Source organism: Pantherophis guttatus, chromosome 1 (genome assembly GCF_059756535.1).
Source record: "Pantherophis guttatus breed Tessera chromosome 1, ASM5975653v1, whole genome shotgun sequence".
NCBI lineage: Eukaryota > Metazoa > Chordata > Lepidosauria > Squamata > Colubridae > Pantherophis > Pantherophis guttatus.
The window spans coordinates 317,407,818-317,420,295 of record NC_142063.1 but is presented as its reverse complement, the minus strand read 5'-3'; the positions used below and the strand labels follow the sequence as shown (position 1 = coordinate 317,420,295).

Below are 12,478 nucleotides of genomic sequence, written 5' to 3'. Positions count from 1 at the left end.
GTAGGGGCCAGGTGTAACTGTGTGTACACCAACATCAAGTCCACCATCCAAGTACTAATCAAAGTCTACTTTAATTGGCCTTTGCAGTCAGACAATTTTATGCAGCCATGGTTAAAGCTAAAGGAATGCCTGTCTGCAAAATGTCAGCATGCCATAATTTTACTTCAGAAGCCACCGGATTTTTAAATTGAAATAATGATAAGGCTTCAGGTTGGCTTGGCTTGACTTGGCTTTCCTTCTGTTTTTTTGTTTTTTTTTAAGGTTTTGGGTAATCAACTTGCTTTTACAAAGTTTTTCATCAGGGAGCCACTCCTGCCTGATTGGGAAGATGGAGGACTGGTAGGACATATGTTTCTCTCCTGCTCGTTTCAACTTTTATTTTAGTTTAATTTTGTTTTTCACTCCCCCAACACATCTACAGGAGTTTTAAATGTTTTCATCAGGCATTTTTGGGAAACCAATAAACAAATGCCTTCTCCTATTGGTCAGGTTTGAACTCTGATAGATTTATGGTGTTCTCTGCAGTTCAGAGTGAATAATCAGGGATAAAATTCAAACGGCTATGTGAGAAATTTGAAGTATGTATGGTGTAAAACTGCTCTCTTCTCTGATAGAGAAGCACCACAACTTCTTCTAGTACTGCAGAGAGTGAATAGAAGATAACTCAGGGCTGTCAAACTCCCAGCCCGTGGGCCGGATGCGTCACACGCTGGCCACGCCCATGCCCAATTGAACGAAGGGGGAGAAAGTCCCAATACATTACATGATGCTGCCGTGACGACATGAGTTTGACACCCCTGTAATAACTTGTTAATTTAAAAATATCTTGGAAGGATTAAATGGTGGAAGCAGGATATGTGAAAGTGTCCGCATGATATTTTGCACTAAGTTTCTATCTTTTGAATGAAAAAGATCAAGATAATAAAAATGCTAAAAGTGCAAAAAGTACTTGTTGAATCTGTTGCCTATATGACATCAGTAAAATTACTAAGCCAGATTTCCAAGAAACAATTGCGAATACTTTAAAATTTTCTCAGCAGGAAAATTTACGGAATCATGAGAGTCCATACAGAAGTAAATTGTCAAAACATTGTGGCATATTGTATCCTTTCTTTCCATGTGGCCAGTTAATTGAGATAACTGAACTTTAAAGATTCTTTCTCCAAAGCCTAACCATTAGTTTCAAATAACAAAATGCCATAAGCATAAAGAATAAATAAAAGCCCTGGTCTCTTGAAATGCCTTTCTAACAACTGCTGAACACCATTAACTTCTTTACACAGAAAATTTAAACAGCTTCTTTTGAAACAGTGCTCCTCATTTATTTATAAACCTAGATGTCAGCACCAGTCTCCACTTATTTTATTTTATTATTTTTATCTAACTTAACTTTATTACTAATCACCAAGTCAGTTTGTACCTAAAGTTTCTCCGTTACACTTGCAACACCCACTTAACACATAACACAAAGTAACTGACCACTTATTGGATAATAGCAGGAGCTCAACATTATTCCTACCCTTCAAGGCACTTTTAGAGTTGCAGTTGGCTTCCTGATTTTCCTCAACTGTTTCCTGTGTTTCTTGAGCAAAGAACCACAGGGAACATTAAAGTCAATATTTACTTTCTCTTTTTTTCAAACCTGCCAATTTTCAGTGAGTTGACTTCTGATTTTGCATGTTCATTTTTCATGAGGGTCTGTAGCAAGGCTATGGGGGTAATTTGTTATCTACAGAAATAGGCTCCACCCTCAAGGCAAAGCTTAGGACGCGTGCCTGAATAATCATCTTTTTCCACTCATTGCCAGGAATATATCATTAACCCACTTCCTATCCATTGCCCATCACTACCCAGATTCAATACTTGACTCTATTGTGGAGCTTCTCAGTATGTCTTTTCATTGCAGCAATTGTTTGCATCTTGATTGCATACCTCAGTTTATAGGCAGTTTGCAGCAGGGGTGGGTTCTACTCAGGGGTGAAATCTACTTATCTTCCTTGCCGGTTTGGAAGTGCGCACACCGTGCGGGCGCTCACTTCACTCGTGCGGGCATGCACATCATGTGCATGCACAGACCTTCTGCACATGTGGAAAACCTTCTGCACATGTGCAGAAAGTAAAAAACACATTACTTCCTGGTTAAAACCAGGAAGTAATGACACCTGGGTGGGTGGGCGGAGCTTTGCTCCGCCATCACTACCGGATTGCCGAACCAATGGCCAAATTGGCTACTGGACTGGGGGATCTGGTCCGATTCGGGAGTATTTCACCCCTTGTTCTACTTACCTTTACTACCGGTTCGCAGTGGGGCCACATGCTCAGAAGCTTTCTGATGATGTCCAGGTCGGTGGGCGGAGCCTCCCACCAGTTTTACTACCGGTTCTTGCGAACCGGTCAGAACTGGGGGCAACCCACCACTGGTTTGCATGTAATATAAAAATTGTTGAGTCTTCAAATTTATTTTACATTCTTTTTCTCATTTACAATCTTTTCTTAGAACAATTGTATTGCAGATAGGAGAAAGAAAAAAAGTGGACTGGTTTAAAACACCCTGAAATGTTTTCCGTTTTCTATAGTAGTTCTATTGCAGTTGAATAAAAGTGTCAGCGGGAAGAGTTGCATTTCTGATGAGTGCTGTAAGTCTGTTGCTGTTCCAGGTGAATATATTTTACTTATTTTTATTTTCACTTATTTATTAAATTCATTTATTGCTCTTCTCACCACAATCTTTCTTCAGCTCGTGGCCAACAACTATAGATGTTCCAGGCAAATGTTGAACTGTCATGTTTAGTTAGGATGTAACACTAGGATGACTAATATAACTAAGTCTGAATATTTTATTTCATGAAAACAGATTTTAGGTTACTAAGTCACCAGGGGTATGGGAAAATATGGTTCATCTCTAAATCTCTATAGAATCCATGGCAACTGGATGTGACACTTTGGAACCTACAGAAATGAGAGAATAACTGAATTGGAAGGGAGCTTGTCCAACCTCTATACCATTCTGAAAAAATGGCAGTCCAATCTCTTCTTAAAAACCTCCAGTGATGGAGCACCCAAAACTTCTGGAGTTTTTCCACTGGTTAATTGTTCTCATTCTCAGGAAATTTCTCCTCCTATCTTCATCTACCATCATGGAAATCTTCAAGATATGGCCAATGACCTGACATCAACACGTGATTTCACTTTATCTTTTTTATATAAATGAAATTGCTATCTATCAATCTCTAAAACATTTATGCATTAAAGTAAAATTTGGCAAAAATTCCTTGAAATAAAGCTAAATGAGCATTGCAGGTATTCTGCAACTTCTTCAAGAGAGACTGGAGGCAGAATATTCATGTGACTATGAAGGAGGGAGGGAGGGGAAAGTTACATTTTACTTGCCTACATTTCAGTCGGGAAGGTGTTCCCTATTCTTCAACAACATATTATGTTGTAATCTCACATAGTCTCATTTACTGACTTGATTTCATGAGCTTGACAGTTACTTTTTCACAGGTCTTCCAGCTGCTGAAGTTGCTTGGGCAGAAGTAGTAGAAAACCAAACTTAAAACTATTACCTAAGATCCTGCAATGTCCCCCTTAGGACCCTTCATTTAAGTTCTTTGTGACTGACCCTGGGTATGCTTCCTCTATCTCCTACTTTGCATCTGAGTTTTTCTTCTTTCTCTTTACTCCTACCTCCTTATATGATTGGTTATCTAGTGGTTTTTGCTTGGAATTAGGTTCTAAAGTTCATGAAGATTGACCAGCCTCCCCAGTTTTAATTTAAAGCCCTTCTGATTAGATGTTTTCCGAATACATTCTTTCCAGGTCTTGTGATGTGCAATCTATCCCTTGCCAGGAGCCCTTCATGTAGATAATGTTGACCATGGTCTAGGACAGGGATCAGCAATCCATGGCTCTGGAGCCACCTGTGGCTCTTTCACCCCTCTGCTGTGGCTCCCTGTCGCTCAAAATATGTGTCACAACTGCCAACGTGCAATACGTATCGACACACAATTTATTAAGCTTTTTCACCCTTGGTAGGCTAACCATGGATAAATCCAAGAAAAGAAAAGTTTCAGAAGAAAACAGAATCTTTAATTCAACTATATATGCTAGTTTTGTGGCCGCTCAGAAAATAGTCAGGCATGGGAAGAGTTTTGTGTCTCCCAGTGTTTTCTTTTCTGTGGAAAACGGGTCCAAATGGCTCTCTGAGTGTTTAAGATTGCTGACCCCTGGTCTAGGAAACCAAAGTTCTCTTGATGACACCAGTCTTTAAGCCAGTGGTTCATTTCTAAAATCCTTTGCTCCCTTATTGGATGCTGGCCTTTTGTTGGATATATAAATGAAAACACCACTTGTGCTCCTTATTCTTTAACTTTCTTCCCTATCTGTTTGTAGTTTCTTGTTATTTTCAGATTCATTATTTTTTTTAAAAAAATAGAGATTTCAAAAATGAAAAAAAATATGAAAGTTCTTGGTCCTCTATGAAGTGATATGCATTTCTTTTAGCTGGAAATCTCTAGCTGTTTTCTAGGAGATGTTTGCTCTTAACCCTCTACACCCTGGAGATGTCTTTGGACAGTGCTGGCTCTTTGGCTTTGAAACAGAGATGAGCACCGCCCCCTAGAGTTGGAAATGACTAGCACATATGTGCAAGGGGAACCTTTACCTTTAATGTTACTTCAACCTGTAAAAAGAATGAATTTTTTTTTACATTTAAATATTTTATTAGCAAAGTATAACAACTAAAAGATAAAAGGGAATTAAAGAGAATTAAAGAATGGAAAAAGGGAATTTTGGTCACTCAGTCCAGGCACCACTTGTGCTTTGAAGAGGGACAATGAAGGCAAGCTTTTAAAAACTATTTTTGGTCAAATTTCCGAGCATCACAATTTATAACTGTTTTTAAAGTTCATGTTAGGGGTGGGACCCATAATGTTCCCTGTTAATTTATCCAGAGGTTCTGTCCATGTTAGAACTGACTCTTGTATTTTCCTTTTTATGATGATTGTTTTCTTTTTAATTCTTGGAGTGTTATTATTTGTATTATCATTCCTATATGGCTCACAAGCCTAGGAAAGAGAAATAGAGTATCCATAGTAATTGAAGAGTTATTGATGCAGAGAAGGTACTTACCTTATGTATGGAAGAAGCATTTTTAAAGTATATAGCAGGAGTGAATGGCTTCATTCAGGATGAGTCCCTTGGAATGTGGCAAATTGATTTGATAACCTCCCTACTATACAGATACCGAAGACCCATCTCAGTATTTTCTCCCTCACTTGTGATTATTCTTTGCTTTGGAAAACAGGCAGGCAAAAGAATGCTATTCTCCCATAAAAGTAGCAAACAAAAAATAACCCCCAAACAAACAGTGCCACAGTTTCTATCTGAATTAGGGGTTTTGTGTCTATATGTGTGATGTTTGTGTGTGATTGCAATATTCATTTCTACATCTAATATTGGAATAAACCATTGATCAGCTGTTCAGTAACTTTTCTGGAAAAAAATATTGTTGTAATATGAGAATTTCTATTCTATTTTACTGTCTTTTCTACTCCACTCTCTTCCACAATCAAGAAGCTACAGTACCTTTAAGAACCCAGAAAGAGAAGGCTGAGAATTGGCTCTTTGTTTAATGCCATCTGAATTGCTGATGAAACACTTATGCAAGATTTTATCTTCAAGTAAAGCAGCAAGCTGACATATATCCCATGAAATGTATGACCCTCAGGTACCACACTGTTCACACATTGATATGTTTTTAAAAAATAAAAAACTTTGGGGGGAAAATAAAATCAAAGTTTTAATTTTACTATTTATTTTTTGCTATTTATTAAGTTCTGTTATTTTCTCTAGAAAAAAATAAAGTCCTTAACGTCTATGGAGATTCTCAGTCATCCAGGTCATAGTTGTCCTAAAAATGCTTTTTCCGAAGGCAACTGAGCTTTATTTTTCCCCCTTGGAGACATTTCACTTCTCATCGAAGAAGCTTCTTCACTTCTGACCAAATGGTGAAGGATGAAGGTTTTTTTATTTCTTGCAGTGATCTGCTTGTCAGCAGTCTTTCTAAGAGTCACTGATGCTACTTGAAGGTTTATCTGTAACCTCAAGGACACCTGAATATTTCAAATGTGTGTGAAGCCTTTTTGGAACTGCTAAAAAGATTGTATTGCACTATAAACAGGAGATAGGTGGAGTCTTTAGACTTTTATTTAAAACTTATTTCATTAAGATTTGATGGAAATTCACCCTATGCTCTAAAACCTGAGCTGTGATCAGTTTGCCATTTATTCCTTCACCCATGGCAGTGGATGATGTCATCAATGTTTTCAGATAGATGTGAAACAAGAATGGAGGGAATACCGATCCCTGCAAAACCCTGCATTTAGGTATATTCCAGCCAGACTGATTTCATCCTATCCAAAAATTTAAATCTTCAGGTTGGCAAGTAAATCTAAAAAACACACACACACCTTTCTCTTAAGTCTTTATCATTTCTTCCATTTAGTCAGGCTTCGATGGCTGTTAGAGAATGGCTGCTGGACATCAACTGTCTATCTCAACACAGTTTAATTATACCAGATGAAATCAGATAATTATATCAATTAATTAAACTCCCTTTGCTCATTCAGAATGTTTCAGGACATCCTTCCCTCAGCACCTCTATATAGGATATTTAGTGAGGTTCCTAGGGCCAGTCAACCCTGCCCTTGTGCTAAAGGTTCAGGTTCATATCATCCTTCATGTGCTGCTACATTCTGCATTTTATTATAATACCTGGAGAAGGTTTATCTTTTCTTTATCTTTCCTTTGTCCCCTTTTCCTTCAGGTCAGCCTGAGGAAGTTTATATTAACTTTCTTCTACTTATATGAGATAGAGCTTCCAAATAAGGAAACTCTATCCCATATCATAGTCAGGTTTTGTATAATGGCAGTGAGTGTAAACAATTGGTTTTAGGCATACATGCTATTTGTATTTTAATAAGTCTTTTCAGTGATCTATGATTCATAGCTCAGATTTTAAAAATTTGTAGAATGATTTGCGTCCATGAGGTTAAATTATTTTGTTGTAAATTTAATGTTTTTATCCTTTTCTAAATTTAGGCACTGTAACAAAGGAGAATTGGAAAGTAAGTGAACAAGATTTGAGAGGGAAGAAAATTATGAAGCTTCAGACTTCATTTCTGATTATTATTATTATTATTATTATTATTATTATTATTATTATTATTATTATTATTATTTATTGAATTTCTATACTGCCCTACTCCCGAAGGACTCAGGGCGGTGTACAGCCATGAAATAAAACACATAGATATACAAAATTTAAAATCAAATAAAATGAATTAAATAAATTTGGCTGAATTAATACCCATAATTTAAAATACCCATAATTTTAAAATACATTAAAAATTTAAAATTTACACTTAAAAGGGAGAAGATTTAGGCGAGGCCCGCTTGATGAAATAAAAGCGTCTTCAACTCGCGGCGGAAGGTGCGCAGATCCGGGATCCTCCGTATCTCTGGGGGGAGCTCATTCCAGATCATCGGTGCCCCCAAAGAGAAGGCTCTCCCCCTAGGGGCCGACAGCCGACATTGTTTGGCCGACGGCACCTGGAGGAGCCCTTCTCTGTGGGAGCGTACTGGTCGGTGGGAGGCTGGTGGTGGTAGTAGGCGGTCCCGTAGATAACCAGGTCCTAAGCCATGGAGCGCTTTAAAGGTGGTAACCAGAACCTTGAAGCGCACCCGGAAGACCACCGGGAGCCAGTGCAGCTCGCGCAGGAGAGGTGTTACATGGGAGCTCCATGTTGCTCCCATAACCACCCGCGCGGCCGCACTCTGCGCCAGTTGGAGCCTCCGGGTGCACCTCAAGGGGAGCCCCATGTAGAGAGCATTACAATAGTCCAGACGAGAGGTGATGAGGGCATGAGTGACTGTGCGTAACGAGTCCCGATCTAGAAAGGGACGTAACTGGCGAATCAGACGAACCTGATGAAAAATCCTCCCGGTCACGGCCGTCAAGTGCTCTTCTAAAGACAGCCATGAATCCAGGAGGACGCCCAAGTTACGAGCCCTTTCTGTGGGGGCCAATGATTCGCCCCCAATAGCCAGCGATGGCGCCGGCTGACTATATCGGGACGTCGGAAACCACAGCCACTCGGTCTTGGATGGGTTGAGCCTGAGCCCGTTTCTCCCCATCCAGATCCGTACGGCCTCCAGGCACTGGGACATCACTTCAAGGGCATCGTTGGGGTGATCCGGGGTGGAGATGTACAGCTGAGTGTCGTCAGCGTACAGATGGTACTTCACCCCGAAACCACGGATGATCTCGCCCAGCGGCTTTACATAAATGTTGAACAGGAGGGGCGAGAGAACCGATCCTTGCGGCACCCCACATATAAGGGGCCTCGGGGTCGATCTCTGCCCCCCTGTCAACACAGACTGCGACCGGTCAGAGAGAAAGGAGGAGAACCACCGTAAAACGGTGCCTCCCACCCCCAACCCTTCCAGCCGGTGCAGCATGATACCATGGTCGATGGTATCAAAAGCCGCTGAGAGGTCTAACAGGACCAGGACAGAGGAACAACCCCTGTCCCGAGCCCTCCAGAGATCATCAACCAACGCGACCAATGCCGTTTCCATGCTGTACCCAGGTCTGAAGCCCGACTGGAACGGATCTAGATACGACGCTTCATCCAGGTACTGGGGTAGCTGTCACGCAACCACACTCTCAACAACCTTCGCAACGAAGCAAAGGTTGGAGACTGGACGATAGTTAGCCAATACTGCCGGGTCCAGGGAAGGCTTCTTGAGGAGAGGCCTTACCACCGCCTCTTTCAGGGCGGCGGGGAAGACACCCTCACCCAACGAAGCATTTATAATCCCCTGGAGCCAGCCTCACGTCACCTCCCGGGAAGCCAGCACTAACCAGGAGGGACACGGGTCCAACAAACATGTGGTCACGTTCAATCTACCCAGAATCCTGTCCACGTCATCTGGGGTCACAGGATCAAACTCATCCCAGATAACAGTCTCAAGACCTGTCTCCATCACCCTCTCTGGATCTATCCCATCAGAGTCCAGACCTGCCCGAATCTGAGTGATTTTGTCATATAGATACTGAACAAAATCCTCAGCTCTTCCCTCCAAGGGGTCCTCCCGTGCTTCCTGGTGGAGCAGGGAGCGGGTCACCCTAAACAGGGTGGCCGGGCGATTATCTGATGACGCAATAAGAGCAGCAAAATGAGAACATTTTGCTGCTTTTATCGCCACTAGGTAATTCCTAATATGAGATCTTACCAGTGTTCGGTCAGATTCAGAAAGACTAGCCCTCCAACAGCTCTCTAGGCATCTTTTCCGGCGCTTCATCTCCCTCAGCTCCTCGGTGAACCAAGGAGCCAGGCGAGATCGGCGCCGGGTCAGAGGCCGCAAAGGCACGACTCGATCCAGGGCTCCAGCAGCCGCCCTATCCCAGGCGGCCACTAGGTCCCCAGATGAGGCGTGAGCCAGAACCTCCGGGATTATTATGTTTGTTACACTTTTGTATACATTCTGGTTTAGCAAATTATATTCCCCACCATCCCCCAAGGCTGGCCTTGAACCTAACCACCACCCAGGAAACCAAATAGGGACAGTTAGAATACAGAATCCAATCAAATCAAATGACCCACCAGGTACTGTATTTCAGTCTCAAAGGTCCAAAAGGGTATAAAATCACTCCCCATGCCAGGCTGTCAACTGTCCCAGAACCAATTCTGAGTCACTTCACTTCTGATTCCTAAATAAATGGAGACTTCCTTTCCTGCAGCTTGCTTCCAAATTCATTGGCTTCTGTGTCTTACTCCTGGCTTGAAATCGGAGTGGATTTGTCTTCCAGCACTTTCATGCAGATTTCCTCCTGCTATGACTTCCATTCTTTTACCAAGACCCAGCCTATGCTGATACTGAGTCAACAGACAAGGACATTCTTAGTCTAAGTAATATCCCACAGTGTTTAGCTTGAAAAAAAAATAAACTTAAGAGATTCTTAAGTATCAGCATAGGCTGGTCTTGTATGTTCCATTGTTGGGGTCATATTTAATTTTATTTTGTACTGCTTCTGCTCAAGCAATCACATCAGCTGGAAGATCTCAGTGGCAAAGTAACCACTTCAATAAATAAACAGATGAGGAAGAATGAGACTCTGTGACTTTATGACATAATGTGTGGTTGAAGAGCAGGGACCACCTTCCACACTGAAATATAGTCGAAGAGATATGACACACAAAGAAATACACACATTCACGTAGTTAAATGAATATACTGCTCCCAGATTCCTTTTAAAGAAGTTGCACAACATCTGCAATGCTCATTTAGCTTTATTTCAAGGAGTATTTGCCAAATATTGCTTCAATGCATAAATCTTTCAGAGATTGATAGATAGCAATTTGATTCATGTAAAGAAAGATACAGAGATAGCAGGCAGTAATCTCAGATCATTGGCCATATCTTGAAGACGTCCAGGGTGATAGATGGAGATAGCATTATTTTCCACTGCAACTATACAAATGAGATAAAATAATAGTTTGATCATAATAAATTTAAGGTAAATTCTGTTATTTGAACCTGAAAATCTCTCCTGCCCTCCTTTCTGCCTTTGAAACACCTGTTCCGCTTCAGGTCAATGCCTTGAAATCAGTGGTGGGATTCAAATAATTTAACAACTGATTCTCTGTTCTAATAACTAGCTGGGTGGTTATGTGACCATGTGGGCGTGGCCAACTCAATGTCACTCACGTCAATGGGCGCTTCGCCTTAGCTGTTACAATGTAATAAGGGTTAACCAAGAGGAAGTTTCTGTAAGCAGGGCAATAAAGATTAGGCTAGAAACAACACCAGAATGTTTCCTTCCTGCCTTCCTTACAGGATTAGCCCTGTACAGTAGGAAAAAACAAAATAAGATTTCTTCCAACAACCAGTTCTCCAAACTGCTTAGACAGTTATCAGCCGGTTCTTCCGAATAGATGCAAGCTAGTTGAATCCCACCACTGCTTGAAATGTCTTGGAGTACAAACAAGAGTATCCCAAAGTACATCTGTGGCATCTTTATTAGAAGAGTGACTACCTACTATGTACAGCACATTGATCTCCCTACACAGTCCATTCTCCCAAAGTTCATGAAGTTTCTTGGACAGCGAGGGGTAAAGCAGCGTCCTCCTACACGATGACACCGGCCCTGCGCATTACCTATGAAAAGAAAAAGAGTAGACAGGGAATGATAAGTAAAGATACTTTGTTATTTAGACAGATTTTTCCTTCTAAGAGATCACTTTCTTCTACAGTCTTGTAGGATTCCTGGGAATTCAAGAAGTTCCCTCTGACCAAGGAATCCGTTTTTGCTAATCTCCTGCAGCAGCCCCAATATATCATATATCAACCCATGTTTTAAGCCTGGCCAGATTTGAATTGGCAGGTATGCCTGTATCTATTAAGGTAGTACAGAGGAAAAAATCTGCTTCACACCAAAGGGAGACCTTGCTATGATATATTTCTCTCAAAAATTACTATGGACCCTTGCTTGCTAGGAAATAATCCTGAATTTTTGTGGCTGGTTCTGCCGGGTGTTTTGGATGGAGATGTTGAACGACAATGGTTAACTTCTTCTGACCTGCAGGTTTACCTTTGGCTTTCTTCCTCTTCTCTTAATGTTTCTAACGCTGCTCTTCTCTGCTCTTGAAAAGCTGTGCATTTTGACATTTTTCCAATGTTTTTTACATATTAAATACAAATAGATTCATTAGATAATTACTATTTAGTTTTTATTTATCTTTATCTCATCTTTATTTTTTAAAATAACTCATGATAGCAAATTATCTAACACCCCTTCCTCCTCCAATTTCCATGAACACCAAGTAGCAGTCAGAAGACAGGATGAAAACCCTTTAATTTCAAAATGCATGGCCAGACTTAACCATACTTTCAACTGGGAAATTGGGACCATCCTATACCAAAAATTCCTGGAAGCCTGGCAGTATGACCAACCAGACACCAATAGACACATGGACATAAACAATATGTACATACTGTGCAAAACAGACAATCAACAAGCCAAAAAACCCCAAAACATCTCCCCACCAGCAATCAATACCCAGATGATCTTAGATTAACACCAAGCGTAAAATCAGACCAAAAATCAAAGAGTTTGGATGACTAAGAAACAGGAGAGATTAGACAACCATTTATCTGAAATGGTATAACAGGGTTGGAATAGCTCTTCTATGGTCCTTTCCAATTCAGTTTTTGAAAGATGTGGTGCAATGGTTCTGAGATGACATCTGACAGCTCCTTAGAACTCTGGGGTGTAATCCATCAGGTCCTGGTGATTTGTATTCATCAAGATCAGATAGGTGTTCTCTTACTATTTTTTGCTTATTTTAACTTTTATTTCCAGTCTGTTTTTTACAGTTATGTTTCTGGTATGTTAGGCTATAATTTCTTTTTG

General features: G+C 40.7%; 1 long non-coding RNA gene across 1 annotated transcript; it reads left to right on the top strand.

Moving 5' to 3' along the window:
* The first annotated feature begins 342 nt into the window (after positions 1-342).
* LOC148116945 (uncharacterized) lies at positions 343-5,736 on the top strand. Its single transcript, XR_015731586.1, has 2 exons — positions 343-2,657; positions 5,575-5,736. It is a non-coding gene; the product is annotated as an uncharacterized LOC148116945 (long non-coding RNA).
* Positions 5,737-12,478: the final 6,742 nt, after the last annotated feature.